Raw genomic sequence first — 15,824 nt, forward strand, 5'->3', positions numbered from 1 at the left:
CGTGGATCACATGTAATAAATGGAATGGGCTTAATTAGGAAGTTGTTCCATTTATAAGTAAATGGAAATTATCTGGTTTCTATTCACAGTTTTTGTGGTTGTATAGCAGAAGCATTGGATTTAGAAGGAAGAAAGTAGACTTCACATTCTGGCTATGATGCTTCCTAGCTGAGAGGTCCTGAGACGGGCTCCACAGTTTCTGTAAGTTTCACTTATTTCCAGTGATGATCTTTATTATATAAATGGCTTAAAAGGAATCACTAAAAATGCATGTAATAATAACTAACTCTTTTGTAGGACTTACGAGTTGTAAATGCTTTACATACATGATCTCATTTGATCCTAGAACAACCCAGAAGAATAGGTTTTCTATCCTCATTTTACAGATGGGGAAATTGAGGCTGGAAATTGTTAATTGACTCACCCACAGTCACACAATTAGTAAATTCTGAGAAGGAAGTGTCCACATCAATAGGATCATGACTCATTTGAAGAATTGAAGAAAACTAAAACATTAATTAACTTAGTGGCCTATTTGTGATTAGTTAGTGGGAGAATGCCTGAAGAAGGTTAGAATTCAACATTGCTAATGCCTGATGTGTGTGTGTATGTATGATTTCATGTGTGTAGGGAAGTTCTGGTGAACTCTCTATCAATGTGCCTTTGTATTCCCAGTACCTACCACAGTTTCTGGCAGATGTAAATACTTAATAAATACAATATAGATGTCAATTCTCCAATTTCATATGTCAGAGAGTTGCCTGGGGTGAGTTAACTAATTGATTAAATGCTTTGCCCAAAATGACATAGCCAGAAAGAAGGTTGTGGAATAGTTGGAACCCAGAACATTATCACACAAAAGCTGATTCTCCATTTCTATGGTGTCCTTCCCTTTAAGTCCAAATAGTATTCAAAATGGGTGTCTCATTACTTATTTTCTTCAACTTGGGCAATTACCTTTAAGTCTCATATTTGTGGTTACTGTCCCATTTAACTAGCCAGATTCTTTCCTCTGAAAACCTATTCCAAATCCCATCCCAGTGGAGGAGTTGGACTTCAATGAGAGCCTTGTGTGAGTAACACAGGGCAGAATTTGGCCTAGTGAAAGAAAGAGATAATACTCACGTGGGTGGACACTGAGAAACAACAAAAAAACCCAGTTTTATCACAAGGTTAAATAAATGTTCAAGGAGAATTCAAGTTCCAGATAAACTATTTAGGGAGTAGACCATTTCCAGAGGAGTTTTATTCCAGTTGTGGAAAGATAACAAAATCACAATACAAAAGAAGGATCAAATTGTCAATGTCCTACACAGCTCAGAGGTCTCATTAGAATAGCAACATCTGGAAATGGGAAGCAACCTTAGGAATCACAGAAGAGAACTTTGATGTCCAAAGAAGTTCACTAACTTATCAAAGATCATACAGCTTGGCAAGGTCATTTCAGTGACCCAGCAGGAACTCAAATCTAGATTTTCTACCACCAAGTCCATTATTCTTTAAGATAAAAGTCAATGTAGTCTAGGACAGTGGTTCTTAAGCTTTTCTTCTCAGTAGCTTTATATTATTAAAAATTAAGCGTCTCTTGAAAGTTTTTCTTTATGCAGGTTATATTTATAGATGTTTGCCATGTTGGAAATTAAAACTTATTCTGAGTTTGTAGACCCTTTGAAAAGGTTTCAGACTCCTCAGGATTCTTTGAGAGCCAGTGGCCTAGAAGATATACTAATGGCCTTAACAGTGGGGAGACTTGCATTTGACTCTGTCCTGGATACTTACTAATCATGTGACCACCAGCAATTCATTTACCTTTCTGAGCTTTAGTTTCTTCTTTTGATTAAAAGTATCTGTCGTATTTTCCTCAGTGTTAATGCAAATAATAAATGAGATGCCATTTTAAAATATTTTCTAATGTGCTAAATAAATACTAGCTTGTCTCTTGTTTTGTATCATATTTAATCAACCATTAAACAAGTATTTTTCAGTCAAAGTACTATGTATGATAATGCAACATGAGGAAGTTCCTGTCCTTTTAAGAATTTATATTCTACTAATGTGAGTTTTAAAGAAGACTACAGAAATGAATCATTTGAGTTTACACATGACAGTAGGTTTTCTTTCCTCAATATTCTTGTTGCTTTAAAATGTGACATAATTTAAAATGGCAATCTGGTGGTACAGTGGATAGAATGCTGGGCCTAGAATAAGGAAGACTCATCTTTGGGAGTTCAAATCTGGTCTCAGACACATTTTTTAGTTTTGTAAGCTTCCGGAAGTCATTTAATTCTGCTTCAGTTTCCTTATCTATAAGTATATGTACTGGAGAAGAAAATGACAAATCATTCCAGTATCTTTGCCACAAAAACCTCAAATGGGGTCCCAAAGAATTGAATGTGACTGAAAAACAACTCAGCAACAACTCTGAGTAGCATGGGTAGGAGCCTTAATGAGCAAAAGAGTATGAGAATTGAAAATCTAATCCCTCTCATTAGGTTCGAACACTCCAGAACTGAACCTGATCCAATTGCCTCTGTACAATACAGAGAGAATCAATTGTCCTAAACCTCTGGATTTAACAGTATTTATATGCTAGATTTATATTCCTGGTACTTAGTACAGTGCTTTATGTCATATGCTTAATATATGGGTTTTTTTTTTTTTAATTCAATTCAGTTGGATTGGATTCAATCAAATTGAATTGAATTTGTTGGCATCATTTCTTTCTGTTCTTCAGGTTCCTTATCTGTAAAATGAGGTTGGACTAGATAATCTTTTTTAAGTTCATCCATTTATCTCAACTTTGTTAGTCTGATATGTTGTGTGCTTCTCTTACTCTTTGCCCCCATTGCAAGTAATACATCACTCATTTTTACCCCTGACCATATTAATGACAGATATATATGCTATTTTGTAAGTCATTTTCCTAGAATAAAATTTCCTCCAAAATACCAGTTGGTGTTGAAAGAGTTAATCAACTTGCTGAAACACTAAGCTTACTCCCCAAAATTAAATTGAATTGGGAACATGTTGGCTGCTCTCCAAGCTGAAGAAATAGTGAAGGGGATTTTTAGATGTGAATGTAATTTAGGTTTCATTCTTGGGAAAATTAAAATTTCCTCTCAAAGTACAAAGATTGGGAAATAATTACAAATGCATATTTAAGGTACTAGTTAATATATATTTTTAAAGAATTTCTGTCATGCTCTATCATCTTTAAATTCAATGATCTGGACATTGTTTAAATAAACATTTGAAGAATCCCAGCTACTACTTTGGTCATAACATAACATTACATTCTCCTCCTAGTCATCTGCTTTCTTAGAATCTCTAACTTCTTTGAAGACTTTGCTCAAGTGTTACCTCTTCTGGGAAGCCTTCCCTGATCTGAATCCTCAGCCCCTGTGTATTAGGATCTCCCTGTTTAAATCATTTTTCCTTTTACCTATATACATTTAGAGGGCTTTTCTATCCCTTCTTGCCTTTCTTATTCACTTATACTACTTGACAGCTCCCAGGATGTGAATAATATGAGAATGAACAACTCCATGTTTTGTAATGAGATGGAGGACTAATCTTATGATCTACTCTTCCACTCTCTCCTAAGATCGTCACTTGTAGGACAAGCAGTTTTCCAACAATGTCATATTGACTACCTATCTAATACAAGAACTTCTGGACTTTGCTATCCAAGTGGCCACTGCACCCTTTGGATTTTAAGGACTTTCCATCTGCCCTGCAACTGTCCTATAACTGAATTTTCTTTTATGTATTGTCTCCCCCAATTGGAGTATGAGTTCTTTGAATACAGAGACTGTTCCAGTTTTTCTATTTGTATTTCTGGTTCTTGGCCCATGGTAAGCTCTTAATAAATTTTGATTCATTCATTCATATTTTATTACTGTCTACTTTCCATAAACTCCAAATAAAATGTATGTTCCTTGAGACAAGAACTTTTTTTGTCTTTTTGTATCACCAATTCTCAGCATTGTAATCACTTAATAAATATCTTGAATATGGTAGAATGAGCTTAGACTAATACTTTCCCATTTGGTTGTGAGGGGGAGAAAAAATTTCTCCCAGTATAGATAATAGTGTCTAGGAAAACACATCAATTTGTTTTCTATTCCTTTACTTGCCCAATGAACCTTCCTTTAATAGTCTGCTGGGAAAACTAAAAAATTGAAGAATCCTCAAAACATAAAATTTTATGACAACCATGTGATTCCCTTTTGGAAAACTAGTTTGTATTGGTTTAAAAATAGTTTGGGCTCCTTTAGATTATGTTAAAATGACATGCATATGTACCCTTTGTGAACTCTTCCATAATAGACAAGGAAGGGTGGAGGTAGATAGGGTAGTGATTAGGATTAATTATAGAACTCTGGGAGTGGGTGAAATCTGAAAAGAGAATGGTGAATCATCTTTTATTGAAAATGCTTAGATATAGAGTGAAAAGAGCAAAACCAGAAGGAGCAATAAATATAAAAACAATAACAGTATAAAAATTTTTTTTGAAAAATGTTAAAACTCTGATCAATGCAATGACCAACTACAATTTGAGTTTGCCAGGATGAAGTAAACTACCCCAGAAAAAGAAATACTAGACTTGTAACAAAAGGAGGCATCATACATGGCCAAAGCATGGATTGATTTTGCTTAAATATGTTTATTTATTATAAGGGTTTTGTTTCACACACACATCCCTTTTTAATGAGAAGAAAATTAGGAATATGTGAGAAGGACAGAGATGAGATTACCAAAAAAGGGGGTAAAAAGGAGAATCACTGAGGCATTTAGCATATGTATGGATTAACAACAAAACAAAGATCAGAAGGAAATGTAGACAAGTAGAGCAGCTTTTAAAGTGACATGGTGAATTTTTTATGACCCTAAAAAGTAATGTAAGCATTCCGGTGGTATGACATTTCAGTCAATCAATCACTATGACTACCACCCACTTAAAATAACTAAGGAAATGCTATGACCTGATAAATTTTTTCAAATTAGAACACTTCTATTTAGTCAATCAATCAGAGGTATGAACTAAGTGTGAACCAGACTCAGACTTTATAGGGAATGAATCAAACAAAGGCATTTCGGCTACATACAAAAGCAAGTCTGTTAGGATTGAATGAAAGAGATTTAGTTGTGTCCTGTGGTCTATATGAACATAAGGTCAAAATGTTTATAACATTTAGACTTAAAGTCTGATGCCATAAACATAGGACACATCAGCATAGCTTCAGGAAACCAGGAGCAGGCCTTAGGAACCATTGAATCAGCAGTGGCAATGGCTGCTTCCAAAGAAAGCATTAAAAAGAATTTGTAAGAATCCTCTATTCATCTATTGAAAGAGAACACAAAATGAAAACTCCCAGGAATATTATAGTCAAATTCCAGGGAAAATATTGCAAACAGTTAGAAAGAAATGATTCAAGTACCATGAAGCCACAATCATGATATCACAAGATGTTGCAGCATTTATATTAAACATCAGAGAATAAAGTGGAGCCAAGATGGTGGAGTCAAGGCAGGAACTTGCCCAACCTCTTCCCTAAATTGTTCTAAATTTCTTTAAATAATGAGTCTAAACAAAAATTTAAAGCATCAGAACACCCCAAAAGATAAAGCAGAACATTTTCAACTGAAAACAACTTAGAAGGTCAGTAAGGTCTGTGACATCAGTGTGGGAGTCCAGCCTGTAGTTCAGGTGCAGGCCATCCCAGTACAGTCTGGTCCCCAGGCCTGTGCCCGCAAAGCAGGAGCTGGTGTTGAGATTCAGTGTCAGGACTAGTGGCTATCAGACCTATTAGCCAAAATACACCAAAGACAATTTGGAAAGTCAGCATAAAAGCTGAAAAGAATTGCACAAAATCCCAGAGGCTTGGGACAGTGCACCCTCCTCCCTGGAAACAGAGCCCTATTTTAACAAAGAGTCAAAAGCCAGGGGAAATGAGCAGACAAAAAAAATTTTTGACCATAGGAAATTATGATGGTGACAAGGAAGATCAAAACACACACTCAAAAGAAGATAACAAAGTCAAGGTCCCTATATCCAAAGTCTCTAAGAAAAATAAGAAGTAGGCTCAAACCATGAAAGAGCTCAAAAGGGATTTTGAAAATTAAATAAAAGAGATAGAGGAAAAAATAAGGAAAGAATTGAGGATGGTGCAAAAGAAGATTAAAAAAAGCTGATAAGATTGCTTTAAAAACAAAATTGGTCAATTAGAAAAGGAGGTACAAAAGCTCACTGAGGAAAATAATTCCTTAAAAATTAGAATTGAGTAAATGGAAGCTAATAACTTTATGAGAAAAAGATAAAATAAAGCAAAAACAAAAAACAAAACAACAACAAAAAAAAAAACAACACAGAAAATTTTGGAAAAATAACTGACCTGGAAAATAAATCCAGGAGAGGTAATTTTAAAAATATTGGTCTATCTTCAAGTTATGATCAAAAAAGGAGGTGAGACATAATTTTTTGAGAATTTATCAAAGAAAACTGTCCTGATATCCTGGAATCAGAGAGTTAAATAGAAACCAAACCTCCCAAAGAATCACAAAATGAAAACTCCCAAGAATATTATAGCCAAATTTCAGAACTCCCAGGTCAGGGAGAAAATATTGCAAGCATCCATAAAGAAACAATTCAAATACAATGGAGTCATAGTCAGGGTAACAGAAGATTTAGCAACTTCTACATGAAAGGACTGGAAAGTTTGGAATATTGTATTCTAAAGAACATTGGAGCTAGGATAACAATCAAAAATCACATAGCTGAGCAAAACTGAGTATAATCCTTTAGGGGAAAAGATGGATATTCAATGAGATAGAGGATTTTCAAGCATTCATGATGAAAAGACATGGAAATCCCTCCAAGAACTCAAGCAAAGTGAAATGTACTATATACAAAATAGTAGCAATGTTCTGGGATGGCTATCTGTAAATGACTTTGCTATTCTCAGCAGTGCAATGATCCATGACTCTGAAGGATTTATGATGAAAAATGCTATCTATACCCACAGAAAAAAACTGGTTGTATCTAAATACAGATTGAATTATACCTTTTCTGTCTCTGTATCTGTCTGTCTCTGTCTGCCTGTCTCTCTCTCTCTCTCTCTTTCTCTTTCTCTCTGATTTTATTTTTCTTGAGGGGTTTTATTTATTATAGTGGGAAATCTATGTTTTCTTTCACAACACCTTTTTTTATGGAAATGTTTTCCATAACTTCACATGTGGCTTCTTAATGAAGACAGAGGTGAAGATAAAGAAAAGAATCTGGAACTCAAAAATTTTAAAAACAAATGAAAAAAAAAAAAAAGATCAGGTTTTGGAATATGATATTCTGAACAGCAAAGGAGTTAGGATTACAACCAAGAATCACTTACTAAGCAAAACTGAGTATATTTTTTTTCAGGGGAAAATTGGACATTAACTGAAATAGAGGATTTTCAAGCATTTTTGATGAAAAGATAGCTGAATAGGAAAATTGATTTTCAAATTCAAGACTCTAGAGAAGCTTAAAAAGGTACACAGGAAAGAGAAATCATAAGGGACTTAATAAAGCTAAAACTATTTACATTCCTAGATGGGAAAATAATAATTGTAATTCATAAGAATTCTCATTATTAGGGCATTTAGAAGACACAGATGTAAATTGAATATGAAGAGATGATATCTAAAAGAGTTAAATTAAGAGCTGAGAGAGGCATGTACTAGGAGAAAGGGAGGGATAGAATAGAATAAATTATCTCCCATAAAAGAAACAAGAAAAAAAAAACTTTTATAGTGGAGAGGAAAGGGATGAGGTAAGTGAAAGTAAATTCTTAGTTTCATCAGAATTGGCTCAAGGACAGAGTAACATACACACTCAATTGAATATAGAAATCTATCTTGTCCTACAGGAAAGTAGAAGAGGAAGAGGACAAGAGAAGGGAAAGGGCTGATAGAAGAAAAGTGAAGCTTGGTAGAGAACATAGTCAGAAACAAAACACTTTTCAGAAGGGAAAGGGGAAAGAAATGAAAAAATGGAATGGATGGACTAGGGAATAGGACAGAGAGAAATACAGTTCACAATAGTAACTGAAAAAATAATTTTAAAGCAAGTTTTTCTCATAAAAGCCTCATTTCTCAACCATATAGAGAACTGAACCAAATTTATTTTTTAAAAAAAGAGCCATTGACCAATTAGTAAATTATCAACAGATATAATCAGTTTTCAGATGAAGTAACGAAAACTAGCTGCAGCCATATTGAAAAAATGCTATTATTCATTATTGATTAGAGAAATGCAAATTAAACAATTCCGAGCTACTACTTCATCTGTATTACATTGGCTAATAGGGCAGAAAATGGAAATGACAAATGATTGAGGGGTTGTGGGAAAAATGAAACATCATGAATTGCTTTGGATTTATAAACTGATCCAACTATTATTTAGAAAATTTGGAACAATACCCAAAGGGATATAAACCCATGCATAACCTTTGACCTAGCAATACCAGTACTAAGTCTATATCCCAAAAGAGGTACAAATCAGAAAGGAAAAGTATCTATATGTGCAAAAATGTCCAAAATAGCTCTTTTCTGAGGCCAAAAAATTGGAAATTGAAGGATACCCATCAATTGGGAATGGATGAACAAATGGTGGAGTGTGATTATGATGGAATTCTATTGTGCTATAAGAAATAATGACCAATACACTTTCAGAAAAACATGGAAAGACTTCCATGGGCTGATGCAAAGTGCAATGTACTGTATACAAAGTAACAGAAATTAAGATAATCTGTTGTGAATGACTTTGCTGTTCTAAAAAATATGGTGATCCAAGACTATGCTGAAGATTTATGATGAAAAATGTTAACCATCCCCATAGGGGAAAAAAAACACAAAACTGACATCAGAATACAGATTGAAAAATACTTTTTTTCACTTTATTTTTCTTGAGGGTTTTTTTTTTTTTGGCTGCTTTATATTACAACATGATTATTATGGAAATGTTTGGCATAACTATACATGTATAACCTATATCAAATTGCTTACTTTCTCAATGAGGGGAATGGGGAAGGAGGAAGAGAGAGAACCTGGAAGCCAAAGTTTTTGATCATGCTTCTTGAATGAGATGGGAATTCACAGCTTGTTACTTTTGACAAAATGGAGGATCATCAGGTCTTTCCAAAAACTTTCCAATAAAATCCTTTAAGCCTCATCAACTGCCTGACCTTTCTGCCCTAAAGTCTCTTATTCTGTTTTCTTCTATGTACATGACATATGGACCCCTTGGGCCTTTCTATGTGCAAGCAAACAGTGCCTATTATACTATCTCCCTCAGTTTTAATGTGAACTCCTTGAAATAAGGAACTTTCTCAGTTTTTCAGTTAATTAATATAGTGCTTGGCATAAAATAAGTGTTAAATAAATGAATTTTCATCCATTCATTTATATATTCATTGAGAGTCAGAGTCAATGAACATTTATCAAGCGCACATTATGTGCTAGAGATAAAAAAAAAAAAAAAAAGACACAAGTCCCTGAACTCAGTGAGTTTACAATCTAATGTGGGGTGGGGGAAGAGAGAAAATACAACACAAAAAAAGAAATAGAAAAGCATAATGGGGTGCTGAGGGGGTAAGGGAATCTTGCAGACAACGTTGGAAGTGATCTAAGAAGGTGAGAGTTTCAGAATAGATGTCATCTTGAAGAATGATGAGTTTCGGAGATGACAAAATCAGGAAAGTAGCTGGGTGGGAAATGATGAGAATTCCCTGGGCACCCTCCCTAAAGCATATTCATTAACTTATTCATAGATAGTAAGTTTGTTAATATTTATGCTGGCTTACTTCTCCTATAAGAGCAACTCTTGTTCTCATAGAGCTCTCTCTGAAGTTCATGGAAAGTTACAACAAGGGGGAATATAAATGGCAGCTGTCCCAAGGAAGCAAAGGAAACTGCATAGTTCAACCAGTTCAATCAGATTTTCTGATTGATTGAATGAGGGAGGCCGAGAAGGAGGAGTAAAAGGAGAAAAAGACCCTGGAGGAAAGAGAACAATAGTGTCACTAAAAGAGATAAGAAAGGGAGGAGGATAAGCCCGAGGGAGATGATGAGTTCACTTTTACATGTTGAGCTTGACATCCCCCAAATGGAGCTCCAACAAGCAAACTTAAATGCTAAAGTAGAGCTTGGGAGAAAAAATGAGTTTAGTTAGAAACATAAATTTGGAAATATTCTTCAGAAATAGATGACTGGGGGATGTTTCCTGAATGGTGTGATGTTTAATTGCTGGCATAATTCCAGCTAAGCTACAAACTGGTGATGTTGATGACATGTCAAAAAAAGAATAGAGAGAGAAATGCTTGTTGACTTGACTTGAAAAGAATGTGACTGAAGAAAGCCTTGGAACTAGTTAATATTTAGGGGACAAGAGGAAAAAGAATCCCAAGAAAGTGAGAGAGAAGTAGGAATCAATGAAGTTGGAATAGTGGAGTACATTAACATGGAAGCCTGGAGAGAAAAGGAGTTTGTTGTGGGAGGGCTATTTTATAGTGTCAAGTGATCAAAATTAAAAAAAAAAAAAAAAAAAAAAAAAAGAATAAAGGTGGAAAAAACTCACTGACTTTAGTAATTAATAAGTTAAAAATCTTTAAGAAAGTAGTCTAAATAGAATGATAAAAAAAGAACTTGAATCATTGGGTCAGTTTTTTTAAGCAGAGGAAACGAGTATATAGCACTCTTTTTAGGAGTCTGGAAGAAGAAGAGGAAAGAAAATAAAGGAATATCATAGACTAAATGATATTAGAAAAGGGAAATTTTGTTGTTACTTTGGAAAGAAAAAAATTGAGTTGTGATGAAGGAGAAGCTAATGAAAAAAGAAAGGTCATATACATCTTTCCTAATTTATGTTTTGGGTGATTTTAGTAATCAAACGGTCATTGATCATTTATCTCAATGGTTTAATTTTTCCAAGGAAAAGTGTATTTGTATGAAAGGATAAAACACATATGTGAAAGACTCCTTGTTGGAAAAGAGCCTTTGTGGACATATTTGAGACTACCAAGTCAATTTGTGTGTGTGTGTGTGTGTGTGTGTGTGTGTGTGTGTGTGTGTGTGTATGTGTGTGTGTGTGTGTGTGATAATGATATTGTGATATAAAAAGAGAAGTGTCTTTTATTCTCTGCATCTTTTAATCAACAGAGGGACTTTATTTTTTTATAGTTAACTACTTTGAATTTTTTAGAAATTTGAAACACAATATGATCCATTGTTGGAACTTTTTACACTTTTATTTTTTAACAATAGCTTTTTTTAAAATTTTATTTATTTCTTTTTTGCTGAGGCAATTGGGATTAAGTAACTTGCTCAGGATCACACAGCTAGGAAGTGTTAAATGTCTGGGGCCAAATTTGAACTCAGGTCCTCCTGACTTCAGGGCTGGTGAATAGCTTTTTACTTTCAAAATACATCTAAGATATTTTTCAACATTCCCCCTGGCAAAACCTTTTGTTTCAAATTTTTCTCTCTCTTGTCTCCCAATCCCCTTCTCTAGACAGCAAATAATCCAATATATGTTTATTCAATATGTGCAATTATTCTATACATTTTTCCACATTTATCATGCTGCACAAGAAAAATCAGATCAAAAAATGAGGAAGAAAAAAAAAAGCAAGCAAACAACAACAACAACAAAAAGTGAAAATACTATGTTGTGAGCTATGTTTAGTCCCTAAAGTCTTTCTGGATGTAGATGGCTCTCTCCATTGTGAGTCTATGGCCTGAATCATCTCATTGTTGGAAAGAGCTACATCCATCATATCATCTTGTTATTTTGTACAATGTTCTCTTGGTTCTACTCACTTTACTTATCATAAATTCATATAAGTCTATCTAGGCCTTTCTGAAATCCTTCTGCTGATCGTTTTTTATAGAACAATAATATTCTCTAATATAAATATACTATAACTTATTCAGCCATTCTCCAATCGATGGTTATTTACTCAATATCCAGTTCCCTGCCACTACAAAAAAGGCTGCTACAAACATTTTTGCACATGTGAGTCCTTTTCCCTTATTTATGATCTCTTTGGGATACAGACCCAGTAGAAATACTGCTGGATCAAAGGTAAGTTTGATAGTCCTTTGGGCATAGTTAACAGAGTGACTTTAAAAATAATCCATCATGAAAGTCTACCTATTAGCTCTCCAATGAGATGATTGAGTGAACTCAGTTCTAACCTATCACCTCAGAAAATATGGAAATATGCCAAATAACATAAAAAGCAATGATAATTTAAAAGAGGAGGTAGAAAGAAAATATTTACAATAAAATAACCACAAAAAAATGAGAAGAGATAGAGAGGAAATGAGCAAGCAAAGACAACTTCTTAATGCAAAGAAAGAAATGGGATAAAAGAATTCCATAAAAATTTCCAGAAGATGAGAATAAGTCTGGAATACTTATAATTAGAGCCATGAAAATTAAAATGGAATGCCAAATAAAACCAGGAGAAAGGCTAGAAACCAAATAAAATAATTGAAGGCAAAAACATGAGAGTGAAATTCAAATTGTAAATGAAAAACTTAAAAGGAAAACTGTTAGCTTAGGAGAGAAACCAGAAAAAAACTTAACACATCAGTGAAGGCCCTAAAAAAATCCAAAGATACAATTAAAAATATTAAAGCAAAATAATAGTACTGTTGGTGGTAGTAGTAGTTGCAGTCATAGTCATAGTCAAAGAAGAATAAATAACTAGCACATATATACAATATACATACAAACACACATATGCATCTATATTTATAAATGGGTATGTATGTATATGTATATGAAAATGTATGTAAATATATTTGTGTGCATGTGTGTGTAACTTTAAGATTTGCAAAGTACTTTATATACCTATATAACAATTAGAAGGATCCTAAATATAAAATTGAAAGGATGAGAGACCATCAAGAAAAGCATCAAGAAAGCATCAAGAGACCATTAAGGCATCAAAGAGACTATCAAGTCCAGTGAAATCCCACTTTATAGATGAGGAAATTAAGGCTCAACAATGTTAAATGATCTACCCATAACTATTATAATAAACTTCTGAGATGGTATTAGAACTCAGGTCATCCTGATTTTAAGTCAGGACTCTATCCACTAGTTCTATTCACTATGACATATAAGACTACTATAGTAATAATTTTATAAAAATATAATTTGTAAAATGATTAAAGAGATAATTGGAGAAAAAGTAACTTCTTAGAAAGAAAATAAAATAAAAATCCAGAATCTCATGTCAAGAAATTTTTTAAAATGCAGTTATATAGAAATGTTGGAACCAGAGGACAAGGTGAAGCCCAATGGTACCCATGGACTGATACCAGAGAAGATAACCAAATTCATCTTACAAAGAACAGTCCTGGCCAAGCTCCAGAATTTCTACTTCAAAGGAAAAAAAAAATCAGAAAAAAACACAGGTCATATACCTTGGAATTCTAATCAGAATATCTCAGGACTACTAAGCATTAATGAAAAAGAAAAAAGGGAAGAGAAAAATGGAATATGACATAGAACAGAGCCAAGAAAAATCTTTTGCATCCAAGAATAATATTTTAAAAACTGAACATTATTCTTTGGGGAAAGAAAGGAATTTTTACAAAATTTCTACGATTAGGACTTGTTTTGACAAAACCGAAATTAATATATAGCAAACAAAAGAAACTTAAGAAAGTTTATAAAATATGAAAGGTATCAGTTATAAGCCTAGGTTAAATATTAAATAGAAGAGGAAAAGGATTAATATTTCTTGACAATGATACTATCAGAAATGAGTCATTTAAACATAGGCAGCTAGGTGATACAGAAAAAACTGACTTCAGATCCACCTTCAAGACACTCATTTTGCTGTATGATTGTGAATAAGTCATTTAACTTCAGTCTGCCTCAGTTTCTCAAGTATAAAATTGGCTAATAACAGTACTTGCTTCCCAGGGTTATTTGAGAAGAAATCATTTTAAAAGTCATTACTGATTGATTTATAATATTCCACAATATTAAAGGCATGCTATTTAACCACTGCCTTAATTTTAGACACTTAGGTTTTACACATTCTTGTTTAAACACTTTTAGGATTTATTTTCAACAATGAAATTTTGGGGTCATTGAGTGTGATTATTTTAAAACTTTTTACTGTATACCGATAGATTGTTCTTCCAAACAATACTCATCCAGAATGTCACCAGTAGAATGCATTAATAAATTAACCAATCAATAAGCATTGTTTACTATGCGCCAGATATTAGATATTTTCTAGGCAAATATGTATATTTCTCTATGATCCTGCCAATGCTGAATTTTGTTGCTTTTAACCATTTTTTTTTGCCAGTTTGACAGTTGTGAGGTGGTACTTCAAAATTATTTCAATGTGCATCTCTGATTTTTAGCAAGGCTGAACATTTGTTCTAATAATAGCCAACAATTTCTGTCAACTTTTTTATAATTTTCAACTCATATCCTTTGACCATTTATCCATAGTACATTTATCTAGTTGACATTTTATCACATCTTTATGTTGCCTGAACTCTTTGAGTTCACTATTCCAGGATAATGTGGACTATAGTTCCCCAAAAAGCTAATAGGGTTACCTTTATGAAGTTGAAACATCTAATGTTATTGACTCAGGCTATGGCTCTAGTATGGTAATGTTAACTGCCATGGCTACCACACTAATTCCATTTAATCCTGTACCTTTAATTATCTTTTACAAAGGAACTGTTACTTCAAAAATACAACATGAACAGAAGTAAAACTTTGTCCCTAAGACCTTATTGGCACTCTCTCCCCATGATACTTCAGTATCTTGGGAGATTGGGCTCAGACTCAAAATAGTTTCAATATAGCATTGGCCACATTGCCACTGTCTTAGTTAGTGATGATTTGACTCTTAAAAGTAGGTCATTGATCCTTAGGGCCTAAAAACTGGACCAGCTGGCTATATATTGGCCACACACCATGACCTCCTCTTGGCTTGCTCTCCTGACTTTCCAAAATTCAGTATTATTACTCTAAATCTTAAGAGCAAACACTAATGCAAAGAACCAAGGGCCATATTCAAGAATCACATGTTGTCCTTGGAAATGGAGGGCCCAAGACTTCTCCATCCAGCATTGTGTCTTCCAGGAATGCAACCAGGCTGGAAGAAGCCAAACCAAGGGAAAGGATGAGATCAACTACTGTCTTTTGAAAGCTTCCCCAGTTCTGGTTACACAGCTAATTATAATTAAAGTGTCTCCTATTCATCACATGGTTAGCAGACTAGAGCCAGCTACAGAATTGTCTACACATACTGCTGCAGCCAATCACTTGCACATACTCAGGAGGATTCAATTCTTTGTCCATTATACAAATATACTTAATGTGTACTTTCAGCTTCATGATGAAGATTAGAGATAGTATATAGATATCTACACTTATATCATAGATACCAAGTTTTTACTTGTCATTTTTTGTCATTCATATTTTTCTTTTAATCATATTTTGCAATAAAGACTTTATTTTTATGCAAGGGAGCATATTTAACTTGTCCCCAATAATTCCTTTCAATTCTGAATTAGGAAAAAAAATCTCCCCTCCACAGTTGAAATAAATAATTCACCCCATTTATTTCTATTTTTCTAGGATTCTTTTAAAAAGTGTTTAAGTCCCTCATTCAGTTGGAATTCTTTAGATGTGGGGCCAATCCCTTTCCCACCAAACTGCCAACTATTTCCCCCAAGTACATTTGTTAAACAGTGAATCCTTTCCCTATTTTTATTTCCTAAAGTTTTGTCCAACACTGGTG

Source organism: Sminthopsis crassicaudata, chromosome 4, assembly GCF_048593235.1.
Source record: "Sminthopsis crassicaudata isolate SCR6 chromosome 4, ASM4859323v1, whole genome shotgun sequence".
Classification (NCBI taxonomy): Eukaryota; Metazoa; Chordata; class Mammalia; order Dasyuromorphia; family Dasyuridae; genus Sminthopsis; species Sminthopsis crassicaudata.